This window comes from Mauremys mutica, chromosome 12, assembly GCF_020497125.1.
Source record: "Mauremys mutica isolate MM-2020 ecotype Southern chromosome 12, ASM2049712v1, whole genome shotgun sequence".
NCBI lineage: Eukaryota > Metazoa > Chordata > Testudines > Geoemydidae > Mauremys > Mauremys mutica.
The window spans coordinates 184,333-204,907 of NC_059083.1; the positions used below are offsets into that span (position 1 = coordinate 184,333).

At 45.9% G+C, this 20,575-nt stretch overlaps 1 long non-coding RNA gene across 1 annotated transcript in view; it reads right to left on the reverse strand.

The window, feature by feature from the left end:
• Nucleotides 1-5,527: 5,527 nt before the first annotated feature.
• LOC123345117 overlaps nt 5,528-20,575 on the reverse strand; it is a 32,207-nt gene continuing 17,159 nt past the window's right edge. The window contains exon 4 of the long non-coding RNA XR_006572724.1: nt 5,528-6,197. This is a non-coding gene — a long non-coding RNA (uncharacterized LOC123345117). The remainder of the gene's footprint in view (nt 6,198-20,575) is intronic.

The following is a 20,575-nucleotide window of genomic DNA, read 5'->3' on the forward strand; positions in this document are numbered from 1 at the left end:
CCTTGGACAGTGAGAAGGAACTCTTCAACTACCGGCTGAGCAAGTGCAGAATGGTGGTGGAGTGTGCCTTCGGACGTCTCAAGGGGAGATGGCGGAGCTTACTGACTCGCTCGGACATCAGCGAAAAGAATATCCCCGTAGTTATTGCTGCTTGCTGTGTGCTCCACAATCTCTGTGAGAGCAAGGGCGAGACCTTTTTGGCCGGATGGGAGGTTGAGGCAAATCGCCTGGCTGCTGTTTACGCTCAGCCAGACACCCGTGCCGAGAGAATATCCCAGCGGGAAGCGATGTGCATCAGGGAGGCTTTGAAAGCGAGTTTCCTCGCAGAGCAGGGTAACCTGTGACTGTCCACTTGATTTTAAGAGAGCCTGATCATGGGCCTGTGTCTGTATGTGTGGAGTTAGATCTGAGCTCACAAACCCGGTTCTCCAAGTTTCCCCCACTTCCAAAGCACGTTTTAAAACTAATGAAATGTAACAGTAATTAATAATAAATCTTTCGTTGACTTTGCATTTCTGTTTCTTGGTTGAAACATGGAAGCATTCTGTGGTGGGTAAGGTGTGCACTGATGTACAGACCGCTTGTCCAAAAGAGGACGGACAGCCTCCTGCTCCTACATAGGTCTGCGGGGTGGGGGACGGTTTACGGTGGTTGTGCATGTAGGGGGAGGGTTGCAGGAATGGGTGGGTTTGCAGGAAGGGGCGAGGGGTGCCGTCTTTGGATAGGGGTTAACATGACGGCTGTGGGTTTGGGCGTTGGAAGGGGTGAGGGCTGTGGGGGAAGGGTGAGTATCTGCCCCTGGATGAGGGCTCTTTTTGGGGCTCAGGGCACCGGGGAGGATCGTGGCTACGGTCCAAGTGCATGTGAAGGGAAGCCTGCCTTTACATTCGGGGATGGCAGGCACCAGGACCCTGGACAAGCATACACATCAAGGAAAGACCCGGGGCAGCATACACCACACAGACTGTCCCTGGTGCCTAGTGACTGCAGTCTGTGTGTGCCCTGCAGTTGACCCTGCAGCCAAGTCTGTACCATGGCACTGTGGGCTATGCACTGAAATTACAATTCCCCCCCCCCCCCCCACAGCAACAGAAAGTCTTCTGACACCAGAAACGTGACGGAAACAGTCAGTAACACCAAACCGCTTTTAATAATGTAGTACACAGTGGGGGGTTTAAACTTGGAGTTGGGACTGGTTGATGCTGTAAGGAAAGAGCTTGTACAAATTTACAGCGCGAGAGTTGTCTCGAACATTATCGGTGTGCTGCGGTGCAGGGACAGTTCTCACGGCCCCTACCGCCCCTCCTTCTTGTAACTTTGGGTGAGGGGGGGACAGGACTTCCTGGCGTTGGAGGGCGGTTGCAGATGCACTGCAGGGGGGCTCTCTCCTCCTGCCTGCGGTCTTGCAGAACATCTACAAGGCGCCGGAGCGTGTCCGTTTGCTCCCTCATTAGACCAAGCAGCGTTTGAGTCGCCTGCTGGTCTTCCTGCCGCCACCTATCCTCCCGTTCCAGGTGTGTGCGATGCTGCTGACACAGGCTCTCCCTCGACTGTCTCTGCTCTGCCGCCTCCGCTCTGGAGCTGGCCATCAGTTCCTGGAACATGTCGTCCCTAGTCTTTTTCTTTCGGCGTCTAATCTGAGCCAGCCTCTGCGAGGGGGATGCCGGGGCAGTCCGGGAAGGAGCCGAAGCTGTGTGATGCGAAAAAGTAGGTGATTTCCTTGAACAAATACATGTTTGCCAACAGTAAACACAGTCTAGTCAGTTTCAGTTAAGAAGACCAAAGAGGGAACCAAGTCTCAGGAGATCTCAGAACTAGTCCGAGATTTCGGAATACGCTCTCATTGGCGGCGCCATTGCACTGGATAGCGCACAAGCGAGGAGAGACAGCTGCATCCCTCTTGCACAAAGTCCTGGTAAGCCTTACAGTACAGAGTGCTTATCAGTTAGTGCTTAGCTGTGCTCTCCTGCTGAAGGCAATGTGCAAAGCAGAAAAGATGACCGTTTTGCGGCCCCTCCCGCCAGTGCACGGGAAAGATCACTGTATGCTTTTCCTCTGTGGCCTCCAACACGTGGCTGTTAAGCGAGGGTCATTCTTATGCAAAGTAAAAGTCTGTTAAGCGAGGGTCATTCTTATGCAAAGTAAAAGTCTGCCATTCACAATAGTAACAGTACACTAATTCCACTAATTAGATGCAGCACTTCCAGAACGACATTACCCTGAGGCGTGTCAGGCGGACTCAGAGAGAGCGGATGCTAACAGAAGCCCTGCACAGACCAGGACCATACGCTGCCATGCTCGTCGAGGCGATGGTCCCCCTTTACCTTAGGATGGCCTGGCGCGGAAGAGTGTGCTTCAACGGAGCACCCAACAAGGCACCTCTACCAAGGAACCTCCTGCTGAGGCTTTTCCAGCTGCTCTCTGAGAGCTTTTTTGAACTGTCCCCAGAGGACTATTGCTCCATTGCTATATGTGTAGACCTACTTTTTGTATAGTTTGATATTTAAAAATTTTTATATAGTATTTCTATTTTTTATATATATCCCTGTTTCTTAAAAAAATAAATGTTTCCCTGTTTGTAGCACTTACCGCCTGATCCTTCCCCTGATTCCGAGTCCGGGTTAACGGGCGGGGACGGTTGGTAGGGGATCTCTGTGAGGGTGATGAAGAGATCCTGGCTGTCAGGGAAAGCGGGAGTGGGTTGGATGTCGCCTGCGCCGTCCTCAAAAGACCCTTCCTCATCTTCCCCATCGGCGAACATGGAGGAGGAACTGTCCCGGTACACTATTCCGTCCTCGGAGTCCACCGTCACTGGTGGGGCAGTGGTGGCAGACCCACCTAGAATGGCATGCAGTGCCTCGTAGAAGCGGCATGTCTGGGGCTGGGCTCCGGAGCGTCCGTTTGCCGCTCTGACTTTTTGATACCCTTGTCTTAGGTCCTTCACTTTCACGCGGCACTGCATCGCATCCCGGCTGTATCCTTTCTCTTTCATGGCTTTCGAGACCTTCTCGAAGGTCTTTGCATTCCGCTTGTTGGAGCGCAGCTCCGAGAGCACAGACTCCTCATCCCACACAGCGATCAGATCCATGACTTCCCGGTCAGTCCATGCTGGGGACCTCTTTCTATTCTGGGATTGCCCGGACTCCTCTGCTGGAGAGCTCTGCATCGTTGCAGGTGCTGCGGAGCTCGCCCCGATGTGCAACCAGAACGTCAGATTCAAAGTGCCCAGACAGGAAAATGAATTCAAATTTTTGCGGGTCATTTCCTGTGTGGCTGGCCAGAGAATCCAAGCTCGGACTGCTGTCCAGAGCGTCAACAGAGTGGTGCACTGTGGGATAGCTCCCGGAGCTGCTAAGTTCGATTAGCATCCACACCAAGCCTAATTCGAGCTAGCCATGTCGAATTTAGCGTTACTCCACCTGTCGGGGTGGAGTACCAAATTCGAACTAAAGAGCCCTCTAGTTCGAATTAAATGACTTCCTGGTGTGGACGGTTGAGCGGTTAGTTCGAATTAACGCTGATAAATTCGAATTAAAGTCCTAGTGTAGACCAGGCCTGAGCCCCCCCCCCCCCCCCCCACTCCTTGCAGGGGTGAAGCCTGAGTCCCAGCAGGATAGGGTGACCAGCTGTCCCAATTTATAGGGACAGTCCTGATTTTGGAGTCTTTTTCTTATATAGTTTCCTATTACACACACACAATTTTTCACACTTGCTGTCTGGTCACCCTACGGCAGGAGCAGCCCGGCTCTAGAACGTCTCAAGATTGTTGTATGCGGCTTGGAGGGTCAGTAAGTTTGGACACCCCAATATAGAGCAACCTTGACAGACACACAACACATCGGTTTTGTGTATTAATTGTTACTAGTGATGCTCATATCCCCACGACAAGTTTTATTTACCATCTCATCGTGGTCCCGGATCACCAGCAGCCGAGAGCTCCTCCTTGAACAGTCATCGCGGCTCTTGTCCCAGGGATTTTTTTCTTTAGACACCCAGTAGCACTTGTTCCTGCGCAGCAGCCAGTTTGGGGGGCAGAGCTTGCACCCTGATCCCTCTGGGGGGAAAATGGAAACGTTTAATGGAGCTGAAGGTTCTGAACTGCATCACACTCATGCACAGGCCTTCAGGCTTGACATTTCCAGTAGAGCTATTGTCTTGGCTTTGTTTGAGGACAGGTCCAACTTTCCACTCACTGCAGGTGCTGCAGGCCGGGAGGGAGGGGTATTGGTGAAGCTGTGAGTACCTCAGCCCTGAAGTAGCACCGGCTAACGCAGGTCAGGCTCAGCTGGAATCCTTCACTTCCTCCCCTTTAGTGTAGTGTTCCTGTGCACTGGTTAACAACTATTACATTTCCCCTTAGAGATGGCTGCATGCCAGGTGGGGTAGATAATACTACATATAAAAGAGTTAAAAGAACGTTATTGTGGTTGCAAAGTCAAAATTGGAAATGCCACATTCATGGCTTGCCCATGCAACTATAATTCAGCCTGAGTGTGAGGTCATCTAGTACATTGAATGATTCGGGAGCCATCATGGACATGGAACCAAACAGGGCTGTGCACTGAATGAGGCAGCAGTCCTGAGATAAAAATAGTAGATAATCATGCAGTAAAGACCATATCATCAGGCACACACAAATGGGGGCTGAATTAAGGTTGTGCGGGTAATCTGGCATTTCCTAACTTTCAGAAGCTTGGCTTTGTAATCTTAGTGTTCTCTTAATCCAGTATTGTGTTTTATTTCCTAGTTTTTAAAAAACATATAAAACAATTCTGGAACTGGAACAACTCCACCATCCTGAATCACCAGCAGCGTTTGGACCTTGGATCTTCAGTACCACACCACACTGCTGTCGCTCCAGCAACAGGAACAACTCTGCTAGCTGGTTACAGGAAAAGTCTGTTATCCTGGGGGATGGGGGCAGGGAATAGGCCTGGGTGATCAAAGGGAGCCCAGCCAGCTCTCTCTCCCTCCCCAGGAGGAGCTTCTGCCCCATGTGGTGTTTTTATGGATGGAAGTTCCTGGGCCCATGTGCTGGATGAGGAGGGGGAGCCTGGCCCAGCTCTCACCCTCTCCTCCCCTCCATCTCTATCTGCTGTGGTAGCTCCCAGTGCAGGGTGTGCTGCAGTGGCAGGGTGAGCCCAGCATTTTGTTATTTTGTCGCACTACAGAGTTTTCCTGAGGATCACAAGCAAGGAGGGAAATCGCAACTCTCAGTCCCCAATGTTCCCATCTCAGTAAAACCTGGATGAAATTTTACGGGCCAAAGAAAATATGTTTCTCCGGCCTGAGGGCTCCCCTCACCCCCCTACTTCAAAGGCTGCTTTGAACAAGGGAAGTGTGAGAGCTCCTCAAAAAAGATACCGCAAGATCCTTTTACAATGGAAGCATTAGGGACCCTAAACACAGGAGTGGATACCAGCTGCCCTATAAGAAGTTATTGAAGTGGTTTGTGTCCTGCACCGGGTTACTCTAGCTGACCACTAGATGGCACCACAAAACAGGAAGCTGCTGAGAGAAGGCGCTGAGGTTACCTGCTGAGTTGCTGTGAGATGATTCACACACAAATTGTTTCAACTGGAAATGGAAATCTTTTAGGCCATTGCTGAAGTTGGATTGATGGATGATTCTCTCCCTGGTACTGTTGTTCTCCAGTGAATTCAGACGTCCTTTGAGCTGAGAAACTTCAGAAGAGTGTGAGCATGAGCGGCAACTACTACTTAGGGATTAGCAAACTGAGAATGAGGGTGTGTGTAATAAACCATTACATTGTTAACATACTGTAGCTATCAAATTCAGAAACCGGGCCAAAGAGAGAGAGAGCATTACAGAGAAAGAGAGAAAATCTCATTTATTACACATTATAAGGTGTCTTCCACTTTTCCCTGTGCACACTGAACAGTGACGTTGTGAGAGCTGGATCACATGGGGCTCATGTATCAAGTTCCAACACTACCTTCTTCATGCGATATTGTTCCCTTGTAGATGATAATCAAGAGTCCAGGATATTATTCACAAAAGCATTGGAATCAGAAATATGGGGGGAGAGGAAATTTCAGGGTGCTGCATTTTGCACAAATTAATTTTGAACTGCTTACCCCAAACGCCCATCACTATCACAGCTCCCAGCAGGATGAGGATCCCAGCTGCTCCAAGCCCTGCAGCGAGTCGATGCCAGCGGGGACACTGAGGGTGATCTGGAAGAGTCGGGGTTTAGTGAAATAGCTTCAGCACATAGTGCAAGAAATATTAATGGCCACCTGCTGTCCTGTGGAACCCGTGCAGCATCCTTGAATGGGCATTTGTGTTTCTCCTCAGTTCTCACATAATACTAGGAATGGTTTTAAACCTGTCAGTTAAGGGCCAGGTCACTGTTCGGGCACCCCATGAAGAAACAGAGCAAAATCCTGCAAAGGTGAAGGCAATACTAATATTTCTACTGTTAATTATTTAGCAACATGGTTCTATCCCACTTAGAGTGGTGCATATTTGACCATGCTATATGGCGAGTCTTTGCATCAGCCCCCTCAGGCTTTGTGTTGACCAGACCAGTGGTTTGTAACCTTTCTGGGGTCAGGACACATTTGTAAACCTCAATGGCCTGTCACGACACAGTAAATAGCATTAGTGCAAAAGTCACACACCTTACTAAATATCTTACCCACAACACATAATATACACATTAGTATTGGCCCCGTTAGTCTTTACAGATGTTTGTTATTGTGGATGTGAGGTCATAATTGGTGCTGCAGCTTTTTTGATGACTATAAAAACCAATTCTGGACAAACATGCTATCGCATTGAGTGCAACAAAAGGTGTTTTCCTGTTGTCCATGGCTAGTCACTCATTTTTTACTCTTTTTGAGTATAGAGAGCCACTGTTTATTGTGTTCTGTGATGCCTATCTCCAGACTGGATTGCCAACTGGAACGATCTTTCATAGACTCATAGACTTTAAGGTCAGAAGGGACCATTATGATCATCTAGTCTGACCTCCTGCACAATGCAGGCCACAGAATCTCACCCATCCACTTCTATAACAAACCCCTAGCCTATGTCTGAGTTATTGAAGTCCCCAAATTGTGGTTTGAAGACCTCAAGCTGCAGAGAATCCTCCAGCAAGTGACCCGTGCCCCATGCTGCAGAGGAAGGCGAAAAACCTCCAGGGCCTCTGCCAATCTGCCGTGGAGGAAAATTCCTTCCCGACCCCAAATATGGCGATCAGTTAAACCCTGAGCACGTGGGCAAGACTCACCAGCCAGCACCCAGGAAAGAATTCTCTGTAGTAACTCAGATCCCAACCCATCTAACATCCCATCACAGACCACTGGGCATACTTACCTGCTGATAATCAAAGATCAATTGCCAAATTAATTGCCAAAATTAGGCTATCCCATCATACCATCACCTCCATAAATGTATCAAGCTTAGTCTTAAAGCCAGATATGTCTTTTGCCCCCACTACTCCCCTTGGGAGGCTGTTCCAGAACTTCACTCCTCTGATGGTTAGAAACCTTCGTCTAATTTCAAGTCTAAACTTCCTAGTGTCCAGTTTATATTCATTTGTTCTTGGGCTTCCTAAGTCTGTTGCTCAATACCAAAGCATTTTAGGTCTTTTTTGCAGGCATCTCGAAACCCAAGTTTTGGGTGTCCTCTCTGTCTTTGACCCTCCTTTAACTCACCATATATTAAGATGTCTTTAGGAAGTCTTCTGTCTTGCATCCTATGCACATGACCTAACCAACAAAGATGGTTGTGCTTGATAATAGCTCTCAGGCTGGAGATTTGTGCCCTCATTAGCACTTCTTCATTAGTAATTTTACCTTGCCAGGTGATGTCTAGAATGGATCTCAGGCACCACAGAGGGGAGCTAGTGAGTCTCTTTTCTTGCCTGCTATATGACATCCATGTCTCACTGCCGTAAAGGAGGATGCTGACTATGCAGGCTTTATAAATCAAGATCTTAGTCTTCATCATAAGCTTCTTCAAGAATATACACATTAGTGTAACTAGTACTGGTACACCATACATATCACAGCAGCAGCATCTGCATCTCCTATCCCATGGGGCTAGCTGGGCTCAGCTCCCCACTCTGGGTGTTGTGACTTCCAGGGTCACAATGCTGGTCAGGTTTGGCCCGGCCTCCCTGACTGTGGGGGAGGGCAGCTGAGCTGAATTTGTGTGAGTGGCATTGTGACCCAGTGCCCAGGTTCGTAGTGCCACTCACACAAATTTGGCCTGTCATCAGCCCTGTCATCATGACAGAAGAGAGGCTGGGCCAAGCCTGAGAGATGCTATGCTCCTGTGCGGATCACAATGCCCGGAGTAGCTCCCACCCTGCAGACTGGAGTTGCAGGATCCACAGCTGCAGGGTGAATACAAGATGGACTCTGCAACCCCCAAGTCTTTCCTCCCTTTCTGCAAAAAGGAGTTACCTGTGTTCAGTCTGTTACACCTCTGTTCAAGGACAGCCAGGTGTTTGCAAATAAACAAGCTCCACTAAGAAAATAGCTTGAGACCGGATCACTAATTTGACCGCCAATGGGAAACTGACCTGCCAGGCCCAAAGTCTGCCAATGCTGGGCAAAACAGCAACAATATCAAGGAAGTCAGAGTCACTGGATCAATACCAACTAGTTACACATTTGCCTAGTGATCTAGAACAGTTGAATATAACCAAAGGCTCGCACACTCTGTAGCATCTGCCAGCCAAGCTTGTTGAACACACCAAGGGCTCCTTCCATCCCTCTATTCCCCCCCACCCTCTCCCAGCTTCATGGGTGCCCCCTTCACCTCCCTGTACTGCACCTCCCTGCAACTCCCTCAATCTCCCCCTGCCAGGAGATCTGCGCCCTCCATTCCCTCATCTCCCATACCAGTGTCCCCTTTTATTTCCCCCATGCTGTCCTTCTTACACCAGGGTCCCCCATTCCCCCCGCCCCACACGTCAGCAGTTCTGTGTTCCCCTCATTCCTCCCTCCTCCCCATTCCAAGTCCCCCATTCTCCCCTCATAACAGGGATGCTGTGTGCACCCACATGCCCCCTTCCTCCCACTTCCATCCATGCCAGGGGCTCGAAACATAGGCCCATTCACTTGTGTTAGTACGAATCAAGAGTAGATGCTAACTGCATTTGTCTGTAGTTACCGCCATCCTGTTAGATGTAACCAAATTTAAGCTTGTAGTTGCTAAATCTTTTTCGTCTCTTTACATTATGTATGTGTCCTGTGCTCAGTCAACCTGAAGATCAAAGATGTGTGTATACTGCATGAAACTAATAATGTTACCTGTATGGTCTTCAATTACCTGTCCCTGTTGCAATGGCTGGCAGCAATTACATTGATTTACATAATGTAACAGGATTATTTGTGCATGTAAGGAAAAAGCAAGGGTCCTTGGTTTAAGAATGAAGAGAGCAATAAATACTGGACCTTGGGGATGGCCCTGCTATCTCTGATCTGCTGAGGCTACGTCTATGCTGCCAATTGAGTAACAAAACTTTTGTTGTTCAGAGGTGCTAAATCCTCCTCCTTTCTTCCTGCCCACCCCCCTGCCCCAAAGACAAAAGTTTTGACGTGGCAAGCGTCAGTGTGAACTGCGCTTTCCTGCCAGCAAGATGAATGCTGCTCGTTCGGGGTGGGAGTACAGCGGCTACATTGCCCGACTTTCGCTAAAAGCTGTGTAGGGTAGACAAAGCCTCAGCTCTGACATAGGGGAAGCTTAAACTATTGGACTGAGATCCCCAGGGGGATGCCCTGAAAGATTCATGAAAGGCCTCTAAGACCTTGACAGAGGGTTAGCTGACATTATAGCACTGCCAACAACTGGACTCATATATTCTGATGCAACAGTAATGTATCTTATCTGCTTTAACTTTTACCAACTCTCTTTTCCTTTTTTAATAATAAATCTTTAGTTAGTTTACTAAGGTTTGGCTACCAGCATTGTATTTTGGTAAGAACTTGGGCATCCTGTTACCTGGGGGTAAGTGACTGATCCTTTGGGATTGGAAAAACCAATGTATGTGATTTTTGGTTTTAATAACCTTTTCTCATAAAGTCCAGTTTGCCTGGGTGGTAAACAGGGGAGTGGAGAGCCTAAATGGACTGTGTGGCTTCATGATAACTAGTATAGTATTTTGGAGGCACATATTTGTTACTGGCTGGTGAAATCTTATGATAGAATAGGGTGACCAGATGTCAAGGGTGAAAAATCGGGACAGGAAGTGGGAGGTCATTGGTGTGTATAGAAGACAAAGCCCTGAATATCAGGACTGTCCCTATAAAATTGGGACATCTGGTCACCCTATGATAGACTATACCACCAGTCTGGGGTACTTGCCCTGTAGTTTGGCAGTCTGACCTGAGATTGGCCCTCTTAGCTGTGTCTCAGTGTGACAGTATCACTCTACAGTTATTGTGTTACAAAGAGACAGACAGAAATGCCACCCAGCTGAGTGTAAGGCCTTGCAAACTGGGCCAATTACAATTAACATGTTCCATATGCCCTATGTAACAGCATAGTTGGGATATTAATATTTATTTAGCAACTGCAATGTTAGTAGAATAAATACAGAGGCTGACAACGTAATAATCTAAAATTTTCTCACATATATCAGTAAGCTCATGTACCTATAGAAGTTATACTCCAAAGATATCTATTTTGTAAAACAACTTGTATAGTTACATTTCAAATACACCCAGCCATTTTCAAGGGAATCCTTTAAGAAAAGAGAGTGTCAATCCTTTGTTAAAATTTAATTCATGATTTCTTGTTTCCTCGTTATTTTAGAAATACTGATGCATATTCATTGCTCACCCCGAATCTCCTCTCATACTTACCACAGGTTCCCTCCTGTCTGTTCTAAGTCACAACTTCCCAAACTTCGACTGATCCACAAATACCGAATCTTATAGCTTCTCTCTGCGCTCAGGAAATGTGAACACCTCATCCCTAGCCTTGGAAATGCCCCTGGCATCCTGTCCATTTCAGAGCCTAGGAGAAGATATCCCTTTGTGCCTTCATCATTCCCCCTGGACCAGGCTTCCCACATTTCATCCTTTTCAACAGTCCCCTTTCCTGTATTCCTCAGATACGGGACTTTATTCTTGTCTGCACAGACACTAGTAGTCCCTCTCTACACTTCACCCATCGAGTGGCACGGACTTCACAACCCTCTGCACTGAATTGGCTCCCCAACTATTTTCAGATCTCATCATTCCTCCTTGGACTGTGAGAATCCCACACCTCTCCTAAAAGAACAATGAAGTCCTGCCAGATCCCTTCTGCCCAGTCATTCCTCTCAAGACACCACATTTACTAGCTTTTACAATATATACTATAGTAGGGCAAGTCAAATGGTAACTGCAATACTTCATTTGCATCCTTCAAACAGGTTTATGAAATATATGATTTATTTTATTGCGGTCACACCCAAAGGTTCCAGTCTGGAGAAGTAACCTATACTCCTACTAAGGCCAGATCTACACTAGGAAATTGACAGGTGTTAGTCTGTATCCACAAAAAGAACGGGAGTACTTGTGACACCTTAGAGACTAACAAATTTATTTCAGCATGAGCTTTCGTGGGCTACAGCCCACTTCATCGGATGCATAGACTGGAACATACAGCAAGAAGATATTTATACATATAGAGAACATGAAAAGGTGGAAGTAGCCATACCAACGGTAAGAGGCCAATTAGGAAATTGCTCTTATACTGACCCAATTTCCTAGTGTAACTGTCACTCAGGGGTGGGGAAACTCCACACCCCAAGTGATGCAGTTACACCAACCTAACCCCTGGTACAGACAGTGCTGTGTTGCTGGCAGGGCTTTCTCCACTGACATAGCTACTGCCTCTTGGGGAGGTGGAGCACGTACACTGATGGGAGAAGCCCTCCCGTCAGCATAGGCAGCATCTGCACTGAAGCGCTACAGTGGCTTTGCGGCAGTTGCACCACTGCAGCGTTTTAAGCATAGACCTGCCCTAAGAGACTGTATCATAATCTTCTCATGCCAGGGACATAACATAATCTTCTCATGCCAGGGACGCTCTCACTGAGTACAGGACACAATGGAAGAGAGCCTGAGGGTAACAGTAATAAGATCACACATTACAGAGATTAGCTGTGTGCCCAGTTTGATGGTGAATTTAATTGTATAATTATGTTAGGATACCTGGAGCCTTGGGTAAGAATCTTTGTTATTTTAAATCTAAACAAACAAACAAATAAAATAATTTGAAATTTGTTTCCTCCTTTGGTAAAGTTAAATAATTTACCCCAAACTATCATTCAACTTAGGCATCATTGGTTGCCTGATTTTTTTGTAGGTATCACAGCACAGATAGGGCTTGAGGAATTTGAAAGAAAAGAGGGTCATCAAAATATAACAGCCTGACCCTTGTATTTGTATGTAGAGCCTGTCACTGACTATGACATTGTCTGAGACAGTTTGTATTTACACTGAAGTAAAGTGCCCCACAGGGCATTAAAGAAATTCAGCATCCAGCTCCAGGAGTGGTAAAGGACTCAGATTAGCTAAGTCCTGCGAGATGCATGTTGCATAGAACACAGACCTGTCCTTTGTTGCTAGAAAACCAGTGTCTAAACTACCTGACTGTGCTTCGAGTTACCTATGTGGGGTAACTATTGTGTGACCCCTGTTGCACTTTTAATATAGCTGGTGGATTGCTGGTGATGCCAGGGGTTTGGCTGATCACCAGTTTGGAGGTTAGAAGGGATATTTGCCATATGACAGAATTGGCAAACTGCTGTGTGGGTTTTTTCCACCTTCCAGTCAGCATCAAGGTGGTCTGTGTTTAGATTATAATTGTTGCAACTTTGACAGGTTCCCATGTGGTTGGTAGATTAGAAAGGGTTTGTTTACAGGTTCCCGTAACCCAGTGGGCTGCCTGGGCCATGGTCCTAGCACAGTATTAATTGGTGAGGGGGGTTGCCTGCGCTTTGAGCTGGGGGAGCAGTTCCCTGTGCTAACTCTGACTGAGCTAGAGCCCTAGAAACAGAATGTAGCTGCAGCAACGTGACAGGCAGGAGGGGTGTTAGCCACTCTAAGTGCCTGTGGTCTCGGCTGGGTTCATACTGATGTGCTTGGGGTGATGAGTCCGTCCTGCTGCTCGAGCTAGACACACTATTTTTTTAAATATCCTCTAGTTTTAGCACACTAGCTCCCTCAGAACTAGTGCAGGGTTTGTCTCCCCAAGCAGGGTATCACACCTCCAGCTCAAACTGTAGACATACCCTGTGTCTCATGCAGCTTGTGGCTCACCTCATCTTGTCTCTCTTGTCTCTAGCATGGAGGAAGGGGTAGGATTCTGGCTTACAGTAAGGGTGAGGGTGGAGAAGGGGCATGACTGTCACATTTACCCTCTGGTCTGAGGTACACCACGGCCATTCGTGACAACTGAGCTCCGCACTGGGACAACCTTTCTGGGTAGTTACCCTAGTTAGGTAATAATTTAAGTCACAGCCTCCACATTTAACCATATAACGGTGTCTATGTCTCATTGTCTTTATGTCCACGTTAACTTCTAATTGTACTTTGTCAAGTGGCTGAATTTTTAAATGCAGTTTAAAAATAAAGCAGCCAGTCTGAGCTTCGTAGATGTGGAGCAATGACAGGGGAAGAGATGCCCCCTACCCTGATCACCAAATAGCCTCCTTCTTCCTCAGCAATACTCACAATTTCCTACTGTGTCACACACCATACAGCTGTTTCAGGATGCCTTCCCACAGCCCAGTGCTATTGTCGGCATCCCCTTGGAGACCTCCCCCACCCTTCTGTAAGGGAAGAAATTGGATTGTATCTGTATCCCAACCCATCAGCTCCCCTTGTGACCCAACATAGAGAGCCTGTCAAGCTATCAGGACAGGTAAGGCAAAGGCAGCCCTGCATTAAGGTGTAGGTACCTCTCCAATATTGTGGTAGAAAAACATTACTCAAGTGAGAATTGTGTGACAGTTGAATGTGTCAGTTTCTTCATGTAAGAGGCATGTCCCGTGAATCCTTTGCTGAAAGCCCTCTGTCATAGTAACGCTATGTTTGAAACACTGTGTCATCATAACTCCTAAAATCCTCTGTGGAAACAACTCCTATACTGGTAACAGAGTGTCTCCTGAACTTGGGTGCCAAAAAGCATTGTATTATCAGTATCAGACTCCAGGGTTCTCTTTTTGTCTTTAACACCAATTACCTGAAGAAAACATTAAGCTCGGAAGTAGATATTTATAATTGTTATTGTATTAATTCAATTGTCATATGGAAAGTAATATGCAAGGCAAAAACACAAAACAAAAAGTTCAGAAAGTCAGATTTGTTGCAAAAGAGCTCTGAAAGAAGGTAATACACCCCCTTAATTTTATTTTTTTGATAATTGGAGGTGGTATTAATCTGTGTTTATCACAGAAATGTAGGGATGGAAGGAACCTCAACAAACCATCTAGTCTATCAGCTGTGCTGAGACAGGATTAGGTACATCAGGTCCTAGCCCAACCTTGACAGGTGTTTGGAAGCACCACACGCCAGAACTTTCAGAACAGACAAACTGCATCCAGACGTGACATTAGTGTGTGGTAAGCTGGTGCTCTGTAGAGTCACACCCTAGTTTAATGCACACAGGGGCCTGTAAAGTTTCCAAGTAGACAAGCCCGTACATACGACACTCCTGTTACTACAAACCAGAATGACATTAGCCTTTTTTTGCAGCAGTATCACACTGTTGACTCATGTTCAGTGTGTGATCCACTATAACCGCCAAATCCTTTTCTGCAGTACTAGTGCCTAGCCAGCTATTTGCCATTTTGGTGGTATGCATTTGATTTTTCTTTCCTAAGTGTAGTACTTTGCACGTGTCTTTACTGAATTTTAGCTTGTTGATTGCAGACCAATTCTCCATTTATCAAGGTCATTTTGAATTCTAATCCTGTCCTTTAAAATGCTTGCACTACTCCTAGCTAGAAACTGTCATTCACAAATTTTACTAGTGTAGTCTCCACTCCGTCATCTAAGTCATTAATGAAAATATTGACTAATATTGGACCCAGGAAAGCCACCCGTGGAACTCCACTTGATATGATCTCTCAGTTTGACAGTGAAGCATTGTTAACTACTCTCCGAGTATGGTCTTTGAACTAGTTGTACACTCATCTTATAGTACATTCATTGAAACCACATGTCCCTTGTTTGCTTATGCGACTGTCGTGTAGGACTGTGTCAAAAGCCTTGCTAAAATCCAGATACATCATGTCTACTGCTTCCCTCCAGCCCCTAGGCCAGTTACCTTGTCAAAGAAGGAAGTTAGATTTGTCTTGTATGATTTGTGCTTGACATATCTATGTTGCTACTAATTATCGCCTTATTGTCCTCTAGGTCTGAACAAATTCATTGATAATTTGTTCCAGTATCTTTCCAGGTATTGACTGGTCTATAATTTCCTGGGTCTTCCTTTTTCCTCTTTTTGAAGATGAGTACTGTGTTTTGCTTTCTCCAGTCCCCTGGGTCCTCACCCATCCTCCATGAGTTCTCAAAACCAATTAATGGTTCTGATATTGCTTTGGTTATTTCCTTAAATACTCTATTGTGAATTTAATCAGGCCCTGCTGTCTTGAATGCATCTATCTTATCTAAACATTCTTTAACCTGTTCTTTCCATATTCTGGCCCAAGATCCTTCCCCCTTGTTAACAGTGTGTTACGTAACTGCTCAAAGTTAATGTTTTTAGTGAAGATTGAAGCAAAAAGGGCATGAAACACCTCAACTTTCTGTGTCAGCCTTTATTTGCTTTCTTTTCCTGTTAAGTAATGGACCTACATTTGCCAAACTAACAGGTAAAATTCAAATATCAATTTTAATTTGTGTTTTATTCATTGTCACTTTTAAATCATTTCTTAATACTAAAGGCTTAATACTCCTATTAAAAGGCGAACTGCCACAGTCTTATTGGGTTATCACTCTACCGTACTACCGTGAAAAGAGATTAACATCTACACTATTTTATCAGTTCTAAAAGATCATCATAAAGATTTTAAAGTTTCAAATAATACCAGTTTTCTGGCAAATCCTTTAAAAATTGCTCTGTAATTTTTATGCTTGCATTTTGCATCCTTTGAAGTCAAGGATTCTTAGCCTCACTGGGGCATAAACAGGTTTCAGGGGGCTGTGACCACAATCCCTTTCTTTTTGGATACGTGGATGGGTGCCCTAAAACTTGTAGTAACATGGAGTCAAGTATGGAAAGCTTGAGAACCTCTGCCTTAAGTTAACATTTAGCTCAGTTCCTTATTTCTTCATTATTCTGATATGCATTTTCCCTCTCTCCTCTCATCCTTGCTACTATGTTCCTCTTTGAGAGTCTCCTTTAAGTTACGACTTTTGAAAATTCATTTGGTGGGAGACATGTTTATTCCTCTTCTGCACTCAGAGATAGAAGGGAAGGTGGGAACGTGTTCCCATTTCTGAATCCTGTGTAAAATCCCTTGGTTGCCTGTAATTTTTTCTGGTAGCCAAACTTCCCTTTTTCTCCAGCCACAGTTCCTAACCTCCTCAAATAAACATTGGGCCTTTAACCAGAGGCTACTAAATCCTTTTCTTCACTCTGCTCCTATTAGTAATGCAGGCTCCATGACACAGTTACCTAAATATCTCCTCACCTCTTTTCTTCTAATCCTCTCTAATGAGACAATGAAATCCTCCCTGTTCCTGGAGCCTCCCAGGTTCCTTCTGCTCTGTTCACTCTTCCCAAGACTTGACCAATGCCCTGCTCCTTACCCATTTGACTTATCCCACTATAGTAAATTGTAGATTCTCTAGCTTACTTCAATCCTCCAAATATGTATGAAAGATAGCATACAATAATGTATTGTATTGCACTTGTAATTGTGTATAGGCTGCCAGTGGCTACTCTTGTAGTGTTGTGGCTGTTTTAATACTGATATAATGCACATTATAATAATGCTTTAAAGAAATTCCATATCCAGTTCTGACAATTGTAGGTGATTTCACATTCTCAGAAGTCCCACTCTGTGAACATAACATATAGAGCTGCTCCTTGGTTCTAAAGACCTTCTTTCTGAGCTATCTGTGCTACAATTCAAATAATAAAAAAGTACATTAGGACTGCATTTTTGTAATCAAAAAGAGAGATCATACTAGTACAAAACTAAGAAATTAAAGACTTACTGAGGTGCCGAGGTGGATGCAATGGGCTGGAAGTGGCTCCCAAAATGTTTAAATCAGCATAAACTATTTCACCTGCCATGATAAGCGCAGAGGAGGGAGAGCACGTACAGAAGAGGACGGAGTCTAAGAGCAGCCTCATTTATATATGAGCTAATGTATCCAAACTCAGGAAGTGTCTGTCATCTCTCTGAAGCTTTTGTACTTCCTTTCCCCTTGGTCATTTGAGAAGTCCATGCACCCAGGCTAATGAATTAATGCCTATGTGCTAGCAAGCAGGCTGAGTTGTGCTTGAAAACATTCAGGACAGGAGAGCTGTTCTGCAGTAGGGTATTTAGGATTTCAGAAGCACAATTATTTTTCAGTAGTACAAGTAAGCTGAGCCCTGATGCATTTAGCATGGCAGCTCTGAAAAGTCACATGGCAAGAAAGTCTTGTTAAAGCATAAAAGAGGGAAATAGTCAATTGGCGTTTCCCCTCGCCGGTCAGTGGAGCAGCCATCTTCCATGTACGCCCTTCACTCTAGTTCTCTCTCTGTTGTTGGGCACTCAACTCTTGTGGAGTGAAAAACGCTTTTGCATGTGGTGGCTGAACTGCCTTCCCCAGGGAAAAGAGGCTCTGCTGGATCAGGACCTGAACGCAGGAGTTGTGGTGCAACCTCAGCTCCCACTGAAGTCAATGGGAGGCCAGGGCACTGTAGCAAGGTCAAGACTCACCACTGCGGTGTCTCCTGCTGGTCGTCCTGGGAATTAGCTCTTTTCCAGCCTCTGGAATTCCTCCCGATGGCTAGTGTCTCTCCTGCCTCAGGCCCCCATGGTGCCCTTTACCTTGGAGGCCTGCCCAAGCAGGACCCCCTCGCTCTGGGTCTCCCCTCCCAGGGGAACCCCCAACCCTCTATACCCACCTTGCCTCAGTGGCTACTGCCAGTCATCACTCAGCCCCCTTTCACTGGGGCAGACACAGTCTGTAATGGCCACTCATCACTGGCAAGGGTTTCGGACCAGCTTCTCTGCCTATTCCTGGGCTGCACCTCCCAGCCCCAGTACCTGCGTATGCCTTTATCAGGGCCTCAGCCTGGGGAGCTACCAGGCTGGAGCTCCCCAGCTCAGCTCAGCTCAGCTCGCTCTGGGTACCTTGCTCCCAGACACCTAGCACTTCCCACTCCAGAGTCAGAGTGAAACTCTGACCCAGTTCCTCCCTTAGGCCTTCTTATACTCCCAGCCCGGCCCTGATTGGCTGCCTCAAGCCTGCTCCTGATTGGCTTCCTACAGCAGCCCTTCCCCAGGGCTGTTTTTAACCCCTTCCATGTCAGAGCAGGGTGAAGGCCCTGCTACAGGCACTCAGCACCACACAGGATAGGACTCCATGTCTGAGGACTGATAATACCAGAATCAGTTCAATAGACTGCAGTACTGCCAGCCCCAAATGTTCAAAAATCATGAGTCAGGCTCACCAAAAATCATTAGATTGGCTTTACAATCATGAGATTACATAAAAAAATAATAGAGTTGATGTTCTTTATTTGCCTTCTGCTTTTTGAGCCCTTAGGGTGCAGTGGGGTCACATTTTGAAGCTTTCTCCACAGCCATGAGGGCTAGAAACTTTCTTTTTTTTTAGGCATGAAGCCTCAAATCATCACATCTCCACTTGACTCCAGGAGCTGGGGCTTTAAGGAAAACAATAATTATGAGACTCCTGACAAAATCATGGGAGTTGGCAGCACTGAGACTGGCTCAATAGAATTTGTGCCCACAGTAAAACTGTTCGGTTTGCATTCGCACAGTGTCATGTCAAGTGGGAAATAGAGTTGGAGGGCACTGGTCATATGCTGGTACCCTGCATCTCCTACAACACTCACTGCCACTCTCAATTCGTTAACTAGCAGGTTGACAATACAACTATAAAGTCTCAACTGTACAGCAAGCCCAGCATCTTATGTACAACAAGGAAATAACATAGCATGGAAGAGATGGGAATTGAACCACTTTAAATTCACTCAGAAATTTTATACTTTACCTATATATCTATACAGATATATAGATATGTGTGTGTGTCACACACAGAGAGAGAAATTCTGGTGGATTTCCTGCCAGTAAACGGATTAAGAGGAAGAGAAAGTTTAAAAAGTCCTGATCCATTCTTACAAAGACCAAAAACCATCTCTATTCCTCATTGGGAAGCAGTGTTGTCCACTGGCTCTGCTACTAGACTTGCACTCAGGAGATCTGAGTTCTGTTCTGTTTCTGGTTCTACTACTAGCCTGCTGGGTGACCTTGGCAAGTCACATTAATCTCCCTGTGCATCAGTTTCCCCAACCCTACAATGAGGATAATGATACTGGACCAGATTTTCAGAGATATTTTGGGGCTTTTGAAAATCTGGCTAATTGACGACATGCTTTGAGATGCATAGATAAAAAGTGCTTTATTATAGGTGACACAGCTAGTGAAACCTATACTTAATGTTGCTTCACACTTTCCATTATAAGACCCTGTTTTCAGTTGCTTATAACTTTGCCAGATTTAACTGTTCATGCTGAAATTTCCTGCTGTGTGTCTGCCTCAGGCTGATTTTTTTTTTTAAGTTTCAGCAAAAGTATTCAGCCATTTCGGAGTGAGATTAGGGAAAACCATATTGTTCTACCCATGTTAATGACCTGGTTATGAGAATTTTCTGCAGAAGCTCTAGCACCTCCAGGCTTTGGCGCAGGGACTTCAATATGACATTGCGGAGTGGGAGAAATCACCCTGCTATCAGGGAAAGGCTTTAGCAGTTCCAGTGAAAAGCCACTCAAATTTGGCCAAGTTATGAGCCTTTAACAAATTGTACTTTGCACAATTTCAGTAGAGACTTGTTAGAGCTCCACTGCTAAACCCCCAAATCACTGAGCATGCTCCATTCCAGCACAGCCCCTATACGTGACAGGATTTCACATGTGCCATCCCAGAAAGCAACCGAGCAGGAAGGGATTAAAGACTGCCATTCTCTCAGCATGTGCTGAGTCCATTGGCTATGTCAGCCACCATCACCAAGACTGGTTTGATGAGAATGATGAGAACATTCAGGGCTTGCTAGACCAGAAAAGAAAAGCTCATCACATATGGCAAAATGACATATTACACTAGCAGAAGAAAGAGTCATACAAGCAACTCAAAGCTGAAGCCCAAAGGAAAATCCATGACATCAAAAATAAGTGATGGTGAGCAAAGACCAAGGAGATTGAGTTTTATGCTGATAAACATGACATCAGAAGCTTTTTTCAGGCAATAAGGGCCATTTATGGTCGATGCTCCCATGGTCCCATACTACTCTGAGCCCAAGATGAATCGACATATTTTTTAAGAAAGCAAAGCCATCAAAGCCAGATGGAAGGAGCATTT